General features: G+C 40.5%; 1 long non-coding RNA gene across 1 annotated transcript; it reads right to left on the bottom strand.

The window, feature by feature from the left end:
- Positions 1 to 11,442: 11,442 nt before the first annotated feature.
- LOC131881022 (uncharacterized) lies at positions 11,443 to 11,861 on the bottom strand. The gene is made up of 2 exons (XR_009373318.1): positions 11,757 to 11,861; positions 11,443 to 11,672 (listed from the first exon to the last, which is right to left on the bottom strand). It is a non-coding gene; the product is annotated as an uncharacterized LOC131881022 (long non-coding RNA).

Genomic DNA, 11,861 nt, shown 5'->3' with positions numbered 1-11,861 from the left:
ATGTTGTCAGTTCAAACAGAAAGCATTGGTCTTTCGTTGCTAATCCTTCCTTCGAGTGTTCGTACCCTCTTCCGAAACTAATAAGCTCCCGAGGGGTATCCATTATCTGTCGGAAGACCACCGCCGTGAGTCTGTGATACATATTGTTACTATTATAATGGCGACTCGGAGCAAATGGCAGGAATCCGGTGGGAAAGCGGCAAAAGCGGCTGCAGCGGCCACAGCTTTGCAACAAAAGTTGGATGTTCACCGACAAAACTCCTACAACCCGGACTCGCAACAAAGTCGGCGGGCCCGAGGGGCCTACGTGGGCCTGTTCATCCTGATGGTTACCGTGTGGAGCACGATCTTGATCTCGGCCATTTTTTCGCTGCGAGTGAATCGCGAGTCGTGTGAGAACTGTCCGGCGCATTGTACTTGCAGTGGAGCTCCGCCAGCTTGGGGCTGAAGAGACTTTTGGCATTCCATCAGCCGTGCCAAAAGTGATCAGCCAAGCTACTATTTTCATACCGACCCACGTACCAAGCTACATACTAATTCTCATTCCTTGTCGACTCTGTAAACCGATAATACAATTGCCGACTGTTCACCTTGAACCAGTGTCCTTAATCATTCAGTAGAATTCACTTTCAATTTGTCTTTGTCGCTAACTGTCACGGGCTCTTTCGGGTGGAACTTTTCTCATTCGTTTGTCCTCTTTTTTTTCTCTCCCCAGAAAAGAGGGGAAAAAAATCCCAGCCTTCATTTCATAAAATATTTGCTAACATACTACTCCAAATTCTTTCAGACCGGTTGGCTTTTCCCCACAATATTACAGGTGTTCGTGTCTTTCGTGTAACGTTTCCTTCTTTGAAGACGTGTACGTACGTAGTAACAAGAAGTTGAGTATTCAAAATTGAACTTACCCCTTGGTTGGTGTTTTCACATCTTTGAGGATGTCGATCAAAATGTCCTGAGCGTAAGCAGTGTAGTCCTCATGCTCAATTTTGGTGATGACCGCCGTGCGATCAGACCATTTTTCCTCCTCATTCTCCGGATCAGCATCAAGAGATGCAATGGCTTCATATTTGGCCGCATCGCTCACCAACGAGGTCTGGGGTGGTTCCACAACCGTGGACAGTGGATCTGCTGGCAGTGGATGGTTTTCATAAGAGTCTCCCTTGAATGAATGGCCGCTGCTCCCTTGGATAAGATCACCCGCATCATTCTCTTTGTTCTCTGGATCTTGAACCAACGTTTGAAGTTGACTAATGGTCTCCGTTTTGTTGGCATTGCCCTAGAAACAACGCAAGAGAAAGAGACTCATCAAAATTGCCTCTTTTAACTTTTTCCAAGATCTTCTAGGCTTCGATCCAGATCCAAGTCTAAGAAGGCATACCTTCCTCTTGTTTCTATTCTTTTTATTCTTCCCCATGTTCCAAGAGCTCGCTCAATGAGAGTCGTGCAACAAAAGAAGGGCTCTCGCTCTCTCTCTCTCTCTCCCCCCAGATAATTATCCCACCGAAGGGCACAGATGCTGCTGAGTGATGATAGCGTTGTTGACGGACACATTCATTTACTCAGTAAATTATTCACAGCTTGAGCTCTCGCAAGTCTTCACTAGGTTCTGGCTCGACCAAGAACACTTTGTACGGTGCACATAATGTCCCTTGATTAGAAGTTGCTTCAGTCCAGTGTTCAGTCAGATCTCAGCCAATAGGTGTAAATATAAAGCAAACAAAGGAGTAGAACTGAAATTGGTCTCACACTCAACAGAGGTAATTTATCTGTGGTGCGTGTGTATTCAATGAGGATGAGGCTTAACAGAAAATATTCTCCGTGTGAGAATGAACTTTCAACTGATCGGAGGGAACACTAGAACAATCAAGAGAGCACTAAGTTGTCCACGAAACGCCAAGAAAATAGTTGGCACTTGTCGTAGAAGAAGGTCAGGTCACTCGTCTGATCTTGGAACCATCCGTTATTATTTCAGCATGCTGAAAGCTTTCAACAACGATGCGATTTGTTCCTTGTCAGAGTATCTTTTTCTCCTCGCAAGTCCTCAACGGGCTCAATCAGTCGAGTACTTTTTGAGCTAAATGGAAATGAGGAAAAGGAGAAAAATGAGCCAACTTGTGCGGTGGGACCACGATCCAATTGGAGCAAAGTCAATCAGAGGAAATCACATCTAGAGCTTCTCCAAAGAGAGAGCCAACGAACACTAAACAGTCACCAAGATCTCAATTGAGCTCCAGCTTCTCCTTATGGATAGATTTTCTCACTACTTGTCAGAGGAGAAATAATGATCCCTCGATTGGATGGAACAATACCCGCACTCACAAACAGAAAAGCAAAGCACAGAAATAGAACGAGTACGCTTCAATATATACATATTGAGGGTACAAAAGACACGACTGAGACGACGGAAACGGAGGTATTCTCCCCCTAGAGCGAAACGAACTGAACTGAGCATCTGAATATTTGCACTGACAGAAGAGCGAGAAGTTTTTCAAACAAGGTTTTTGTGCGTGTCAGTAATGTTAGTTTTCTTACAGACTACTGCTCCATCCAAGAAAGCCGCAACCGAGCTACACACCTCATTTCCTTACCTAATTGAATCTCCTTGGGTAAACTAAACAAGCTCCATATTTGTCCCAACAAGGAATCAGAGAGTGTCGTCCAACTCGACAAAGACAATCCAAATTCCATCGAACACCATTGACAATACCCAAAAGAGTCGAAAACAGGCGAAAATGCTCTCGGTGCAATATTGCCTCTTATCAAGTTTAGCTGGAGTGGATAGAGTTTGAATTTCTCATTTAAGGGCGCCGTTGGTGACGTTCGAAAGTCTAACAAACCCCCGTGTCTCTGGCTTTCAAACAAACGTACTCGATCCTCGCACGGCTTTGAGGCACATGCCTTTCCATACTAGTAATGAGTGTTTGTGTGTGAGGGGATATGTTTATACCATGTACTGTAACTGAAGACTACATTCTTCGCAGATAACCCATTCACAGAAAGTGTCACGCTCACATTTGCTTGGACAGACTTGAGCGAGTCAAACCCAATGACCGACACCGCTCAGCCTGTCTTTGAGTTTAAAGAGCAATAAGTCACGACAGCTTGAGCATGAAATCAATCTTTCCGCAAAGGATAAAAGGACGACATGATCAGAGCTCTGATTGAGAAAGTGGATTATCCTCATCAATCCCGAGGAGAGGTGGAAGCGAAGATGCAAATCACAGCTTGGCCCAGAGAGGATCTCATCGATATGAGACCTTATTTCAAAATGTCCTTGGCTTGGACAGTTGCCAAAACGCAACAGAGCGACAGACCACTCTTGTACTGTTCCAGGCCACAGTGGTAAAAATACCCTTTTAAGTTTTGACGGAAATTCCCAAACACGTATTGGCATTTTTTCTACCTCAGAAAATTATGGGGCACAATTTTGATTTTTTGCTTTATGGAATTCTAGCCCAAATAAAAGACTTACACACCTAAAACAGTATAAAAACAGATTTTTTTTAAAAATCTTCTCAATGTAAATTGGGAGCACACATAGTTAGCGCTTGAATATAAATCATGATATCATCTATTACGTGCACTTAGTTATATCGTGAACCAAAATGCCCCGGTTATATGTTCATTCAATTTCCCAAAGGATTAATATCGATTTTCAATATCACAAAAAAAGAAAGATTATTTTCTTTTTCGTGCAAAGTCTCACAGTAGCTAAAAATGTTGTATAATGTCACTTAAAATCAACTAAAAGTGTAATCTTTGAAAATGTGCTTTACAATCATCATTTGTACCCTTAGTTAGGCATTCACTTGAATTCTGAAGACAATGCATATAATAAACAATGTGATAGGTTTTGTCGTTGCTTGAAGACTTTGTTGAAACTGATTAAAATAGCTTCTTGAAGACTTCATTGATATTTGTGAAATTTTCAGTGACTGCTCAACTAAAAGTGCTTTGGACGGTTCTAAAATAAAATTTCAAAAATCTGGTTTTTTTGAGGATTTTACACATGGTTGTATAAGTTTTTGAGTTAATTTGAAATTATGTAAGAAGTTAGATAATAATCTTTCATTTTAATGATAATGAAAATCGATGCTAATTCCTTTGGAAATTGACATATAACCGGGGCATCTTGGAGGCAAAAACCGATGAAAATTGGACCATTAAATCCCATGTAACTAAGTAGCAGCGTAATAAATGATATCATGATTTATATTCCAGAGCTAACTAGATGTGCTCCTGATTTACATTGAGTAGGTTTTCGAGATTTTAAGCTTTTATAATGTTTTTAGGTATGTAAGGTTTTTATGTGGACTAGAATTCCATAAAGCAAAACAATCAAAGTTTTTCCCGATGACTTGTTGAGGTAGAAAATTGCTAAACTGTGTTTGGGAATTCCCCGGGAAACTTAATAGGGCTTTTTGAACACCGTGGGGAGAAAAGACTTGAATTCGATAAAATATCTATGTATTTCATACCTATTACTTTCAACGCATGAAGTTGGTAGATATGAGGCTTCAAGAAACTCGATATGGTCAATAGACATTTGACGAGTTTGCCTTTTAATGCGAACGGTTTTGAAGAGTAGGGCGAGGGCTTTCCAAAGGTTCTCTTCAAGCAAGAGAGAGTATGAACATTTTTTAGGGTGTCAAATATCTCAATTCTTTAACGTGATAACGGATAACGGGGTTTTTATGACATAATTTTGAAATTGACTAATTAAAAGGCAAATATGATCTGTGGAAGTCTACTTCCTGTTCATTAGGAATTCATTCATTTATTCCAATGAAAAACGGTTTTCATAAAGAAAAGCTACAAGATCGTGTTGAAACCCTGTCAGATGTCATTATGTCATTAAGACGGGTGAGGAGCAGACTCTTTTTTTTCGGTATTACCTGCAGCCAGTCCTTCGTTGAGTTGGCTTGGGTCGTGAAATGCACCTGGGGAATGTAATCTAAACTCTGGACTAACTATGTCACACTTCAGCATTCCATTCGTTAATTATGGCCGAGGCTACAACACGTACAGAGCAAGCTCCAGTAGTTGGCTTAGAGGGGAAGAAAGAAAAAGCTCACGATGGCAACAAGTTTAAATTGAAGCCAAAAGCGACCAAAAGGCTTAAGCAATAACGACTGTTTGATTCTATTTGGACGATGAAGATATCCGAAATGAGCTTTTAGTACTGTGTGAAGTTAAAGAACAACGCCATTTTCCTCCATCAACTTGAGACAGAAAGAACAGATCAGTGAATAATTTACATATTGAGCCGATGTGATTGATTTACGTTAATCACAACTACATTTTCATTTTTCATATCAATTTTCAGATTACTCCGTATATATTCATTGTCTCTCAATACAAAACCATTTGTTTTTTTAGTAATCTTTTTCTGCTCGATTTTTGTTATGCTTTGAACAATTATATATCTTTTTTTGTTTTTATTTTTATTTTTTTTATTTCAAAGGCTTTTCTAGCGTCCTTGGATTAACCTGAGGTGGCGAGTTTACAACGGCCCATCAGAATATAACATCTGTGCTTATTTTTTTATTTAATAAGAAAATAGAATTGCTTCTCCAAAAAGTAGAATGGGTTTTTGAAAGATATCTAAAACTTACATCACATAATCAAAATCTCAAACAGAATCATCCGTAACCTTTGGGTTTAATCTCTACAAAAATATCATGAACAGATTTTGAGACCCTGGGCACTTATTCTCGAAAAAAAAGGGACAACGATTGGACTTGATGCCTGTGTTTTCAGATTGAGAAGCCCACAAGCTTGTAATGAAATTGTCGTATTTTTTGTCTTCATCTTGTGATTGAAGATTTTGTTAATCTATATCATAACTAGAAAGCTCGAAGCTACCGTAATGTGTGTTACGAAGCTAAGTTCAAATTTGTTTTCTGCCGCATCATCTTGATCAATCAACAAAGACACGATGTAGTAGGATAAGTTAAGTAAGAGAAATGGAAAATGTCGAACAGCCTTCTTGTGAGCAAAGCCTAAGGTTAGAAAACCGACTCCAATCCTTCACGAAGACACCAAATAGTCCTTTTCATTCCCCCTCTTCCTCCTCTCGTTGCGGACAAACAAACGCAGAAACACAAGAATACGCTCTAGATGCCTGACTTTGACAAGGTATTTTCGCTGAACAACTAATTGCTGATCCATTCTAACACAATAAATACACCACCAACCCTTCTGGGAGACGTTTTAAATTCTATGAGTGTAAAATTACAAACACTTTTGACATCTAGATAGGGATAAACAAAGAGCTATTTATTGTATACTGGTAGCTTGCCAACGACTTTTCATCATCTTTTCTCATCAAATTGTGCTAAAAAGCTGAAGGTAAGTGTAGCAAACATGCTTAAACAAAATGATAGAAATGGGCACCATCAACTTGTGAAAAGGAGCTTTTCCTAGTACTGTTTAGTTGGAATTGATGATTGCAAACGCGTTGTCGGGTTCAATTGCACAGTAAATAAATTTCTGTCCAATTCTGATTTGTATGTCATACTTGTTCGGAATTTTACCCATAGAGGATTTAAAACGTTTCTTCGAAGAGTTGATGGCTTGTTTGTTATGTCACAGTACTTGCGGAATAAATTGTTCATTTGCTAATATCTTGATAAAGTCTAGCATCCTAAAGCGTTTTCTCTCGCTTTAACGCTGGTTTGTCCGCACCTAGACGAAGCAGAGGGCGCTTCCTCCGCTCAATGAAAAGAACTATAGGACGAGAGATATGACCAAACGCTCCTTTGGAGGCTCGATACAGTGCCGCTTTTCAAAAAGCACATGGTTTCAAATTTCCCACCAGAATTGACAGAAGTCAGGCAATTATTTGTTTTCAAGGCAAACTTTGCATGCCATACTGCAGAAATACAACAAAAATGGACTAATGAATTGACTCGATATGTTCGGACATTTCCGAAAGATTGTTCCCGATATCGGCGCTTTTGAGCAGTTTTGGCAATGTGAGAGGATTTTTTCGAACCTCCAGGCAGTGAGCAACTGATTTCAAATCAAAATTATCAGACTTCACCACGTGTGGTTCACCAATGGATCATCCTATCTATACTCTGGTCCAGATGCTCCTATACGATTGTTTTCAACATCCAACTCGGAAAGTGTTGGAGTTGTCAGGTCAATAACAATGATTGATGCCTAAAATTGTAGGAAGTGACGTTATTCGTACTTTCATTCTTGACATGGCTTTGTTAAGACGGCCCCACGTCTTACGTACATGCTAAATATTTATAATAAATGAACCATTGAGTTGTGCAGTCGGGCCCAAAAAAGCTTACCTGGCTTTGAGCCACAAGTGCTTCACCTGGCGACGGTGCAACTTCTTTAGCTTGCTTATTTCCCATGATGTTCACTTGGCTAAACAAGCAATGCGCAAATCATTCTCTCCTAATGTAATCTTGATGAAAGATGAACGATAAATCTTTGTTGATGCGGATCTGTCGACTTGAAATCTTTGGCAAACTTTCAGCAGCGTACGTACTTGTTCGCATCGTCATCGGCCACAACATTTGACAACAGCCTTTGCACGGCGCTCCCGTCCCGCCTAACTAACAATTGGCCCATAAGCCTTGAATTGCATAGGTGACGAGCCAGATCTGCACTTGGAACACAGATTAGAAAGCTCAGTTCAGAGTCGTGGTGAACACATTTCCTCGAGAGTACAAGTTGTTCCGAAATCTGGCCCTAAGGTTAGCTCTATCTTATTTGGCGACCTTTAGCCGAACAAGAAGTCCATCAAATATGAGGAGAGCCAGAACGCGGGAAATGGAGCATAAAAAAACTATGGTTGGCTCTCTGTTTTGGCGATGAACAGACTAACAAGAGATCAATTTCGAACGGATTAGAGACAGCCCAATGGGGATTTTCCGAGTTAGGTTGGAAGTGATATTAAAAAAAAAAGGAAAATCGTGTTACGAGGCGGATATTCTGGGAAATGGAACAATCAAGAACTTCCGAAGTGGAATGGATAAGAGCAAGAGGAATTTCTAGACCACAAGGTCTTGGTCATATATGGTATTTGAAGGACAATTCTCAATTCATAAGTGTCGCTCAGGACCGGCAGGACGCCACTTATGGTTTTGATTCATTCACATCTAATGAAAGCCTCAAGACCTCGGTTCTTCATAAAAAATGGAGGCCTGTCATATTGGACGACTACTCCACGAAGTGATGACCAAGCACAGATTATATGAGCAAGAAGGGTGGTGGACAGGAAATGTATCAATGGTCTTTAAAATCCTCGCTTTCTGGAATGAACGTAAAAAACTTAGGCCCATCTGGCCCGTCCCGCCAGTCCCAAGTTAGATTTGGGCCGTCTGTTCATTCTTTTAGTCCCGTCCCGGATGGACAGAATCGGGCACTGACAACGGAAAAAACAATATCGGATGGGCTGATCTATTGATCTGATCTCCAAATTTGCTTTGAAAATGACCAAAAGATTGGGACCCGCCCGATATATGATTGGCTCCAGATTTGGACCTCAAATCTGGCTCAGGGAACTCCGACGAGGTAGTCCCAATTAGGTAAGTAGCAATAATGACAGACGGTCGAACTTGGTTTCAAGGATATTTTTGCCGCTTACCTAATGCTATATTGCCTTCCTAGCCAGTTTCGATTGAATAATAGGTAAATGATACATCTCGTTCAATCGAAGTTGGAATGTATTGTCATTCATCATCATCATCATAAAGGTGTGGCCGTCTCGATTGAGCAATAGATTAGGTTAAGGGCCTCCCTCAGCTTCAGGATTGGGCGGGTTAACCCTGGCTAATCCATAAGCTCAAGCTTATAAGCTTAAACGGGGTTAATTCGAAAAAGGCCAGTCAAGAACTCACCCGAAAGATGGGCGTATTAGAGCCGGCCTCGGCCTTGGGCGTCGTGGGTGAGGCGGAGACGGGCGAAGGCCACATATTGCGCAACGAACTAAAAGGTGAGCGTGACGCCAAAGTCTGCAACAACCCGCGAGGCTTGGGCGTGACCGGGCCTGAGGGGGCCACGTTCTCCATGGCGACCAGGCCCAAAACTAGCCCTTAATGCCAACCCACCCGGCTGGACACTGACCTTGGATTCCGAAACAGGATGCTGGGCGGTCAGTTACAAGATGGGGGTGGGGCAGTGACTCAAGATTGCCAGGGGTTACTTATTCCTTCCAACGGACGAACCTCTCGAGTTTGAAATGGGCTGCTAGCGCAACCACCATTCAATGACAGATCAAAAACCTCGAACTTGACGCGTGAGTCGGACCCAGGGGCCCACCGACCCTGATTAGGACCGGAGCCCTGAGCGCTAATCGGAACGTTGGGCTTTGGCAGGCTTACTACTAGATTTTTTCTAGCCATTTTTCAATATGGATGGGTCTCCCGATTTCATCGTACTTGATCGACCACTCATTGAATATGTGACTCAAGTTTGGCCACTCTAATCGTTAACAGCTTAGCATTGGCTAATTGTTTTTAACTCGAGCTGAGTGTTAACGTTTCTGGACTAATCCAATGATGTACAGTCCTTTTCTTTCTCCTCTGCCGTTTTTTTTGCAGAAATACAAAAAAACATACTTGTTGCAATTATTCTGTCATCAGTAAGAAAGTGGTGGCACTTTCTTCATGTGAGAACCAGCAGAGGGCTCACTAGTGTGCAATCAATACCTTTGCTTTACACTTGAATAACCTTTCTGACAACAATGAAAAGAACTGTATTTGTTGTGGCTAGGCCTTGGATACTACCAGTGCTACAAGATGTGGTGATTTATCACCAAACTGGTGATTTTACAAGCAATTTTGGGACAAAATTTTGTGCCTGGTGATTGGTGATTTACGGCAAAAAGAACCTCGAAATTTGGTGATTTTGAAAAATCCGAAAAATCCAACTTTGGTTGACTATGGTTGGCTAAAATAGGAAACATTTTTGAAAAAAGTACACACAGGTATGAAATAGATTGCAAACATATTACAAAACACCTCCTGATGTTTTCCATCAATCTAAAATAGCTCTTTTATATTTGCAATTTTTTAAGATACTCTATTTCAAATTTTAGTTTTGTTTGAGTAATGAACTTCCTTCTTTTAAAAATCAGGCACATTTTGACGTGTTCTCATGATTTTTGGGGTAAATGATCATGAGGTGAATGGTTAGTTTTGGAAAAAATGACTTGCCATTACTTTTTTGAAACTTAAAAACTTACTTTTCTTAACAAAATTGTTTTGCAATACATTTCTACACTCTGGCATTATTGTGTCCTAGTTAATGAACTGATATTTATCTTTTTCACAAGATATCAAGATGTGCAAAATACGGATCATTCTAGGGGGTATCATGGACAAGGCAAAATCTGCTCGCAAGGTTCAAATCCCAATGCTGGAAGATATGATATAATTTTTCCTTTTCATCTACGTGTTGCTTGATAGGGAAGTCAAAAGCAGCCCTTGCAACCCCCAGAACGTGTTGGTGCCTATGTTTTGGAAAGTTTATTTGCAATTTTTTGTGTAAATATCGTCAATTTTATTTTGCACATTTGTTGTCAATAAAGACCATATATATATCTGCAAATTTTTGCCCGCCCTATAAACAACAACAAAGCTCATGTGGTGTTTACATTTTAATATTTGATTATTTTTCGTTGAAGCCCCAAGAATTGGTGATAAAACTGGTAATTTTTGGCAAAAGTTGGGTGATAATCGATCCATTTCATCTGGCAGCACAGGATACTACCAGCGGTCTATGGATACTGTAATCAATTCAATCAAACCATCAAGCTAAATAAATATCAATATTCGAGGAACATTTAGCATTGCAGCAATGCAATACCAATTTGCTTTTTGGCAAAGGACACATGAAAAAACTTTTCCAAACCCTGTGATCTTTCTTGAATTTGACTACTTTTAGAAACAAGATCTTTTTTAGATTCCAACCACCGGCAGCCATTTTTGACCACCTTCCAGTAAAATTTCTGCCATTTTCTGCCATTTCTTGCCACTTGTTGAAGAAAGTGGCAGAAATTCGATCAATCTCGTTTTTTCTCATCGCTGGACCCAAGAGAAAAATTGTCTTATCAGAGAGAAGGAGAACCAGCTGACCTTTGCTGATCTTTCTATATTAAGCATGTTTAGGTCAAATATCGGTGGACTTCGTCTAGAGTTTTTTTCTCCTACCAGATCTGCTTTAGAGCGCAAGATAGCAATAAAATCACGCAACCTGATACTTCCTGGATTTTAGTGTGACTTAGAGAGGGTACTTGCTGATAGGCCGTTCGAAATCCATTGTTAAAGCAACAACACTTGTATTCAACCTCTCGATCACCTAAATTAGCTTTTGACTGAAGGCCTTTGAGACGACCCTGTCAACAAATCTTTGAGCGGATTGGTCGCTGATGGCGAAAATCTTCCCCAAAAAGAGATACGACATGTTATGCTACAATTTCACGAAAAACAAAGTTAGCTTCATTTTGACAGAGAACTTGCGACTTGGTACAATTTGTTCTTGGACAAAAAATAAGACAGTTTTGAAAATTTTCTCCGAGTCTCCACAACTGCTTTGAAGCTCGTATCCCCATGAAAATTATCGGCAGAAAAGTTCCTGTCGAAATGGTCGTCCTGTTCAGGCTTTGACTCCACATATGTTTCATCCGTGGCAACCTCAAATAAAGCCTAAAAATTAAGGTTGAATTTAATGAATATAATTATCAATGAGTAAACAATGCAAATTCAAAAGCTTGATGGTGTAATACGAACCGGCAGTCCTTGGTCGAAATAGCCAGGTGAAAGCACTTCGCATTTGGCCTCATTGCCTTCCATCGTACATGAAAAGGTGAGACCGTTTCCAATGAGAAAATCATG

The sequence above is a fragment of the Tigriopus californicus genome, chromosome 5, assembly GCF_007210705.1.
Source record: "Tigriopus californicus strain San Diego chromosome 5, Tcal_SD_v2.1, whole genome shotgun sequence".
Lineage (NCBI taxonomy): Eukaryota > Metazoa > Arthropoda > Copepoda > Harpacticoida > Harpacticidae > Tigriopus > Tigriopus californicus.
The sequence above is the reverse complement of the archived record's forward strand: the minus strand, read 5'-3'. Positions and strand labels throughout refer to the sequence as shown.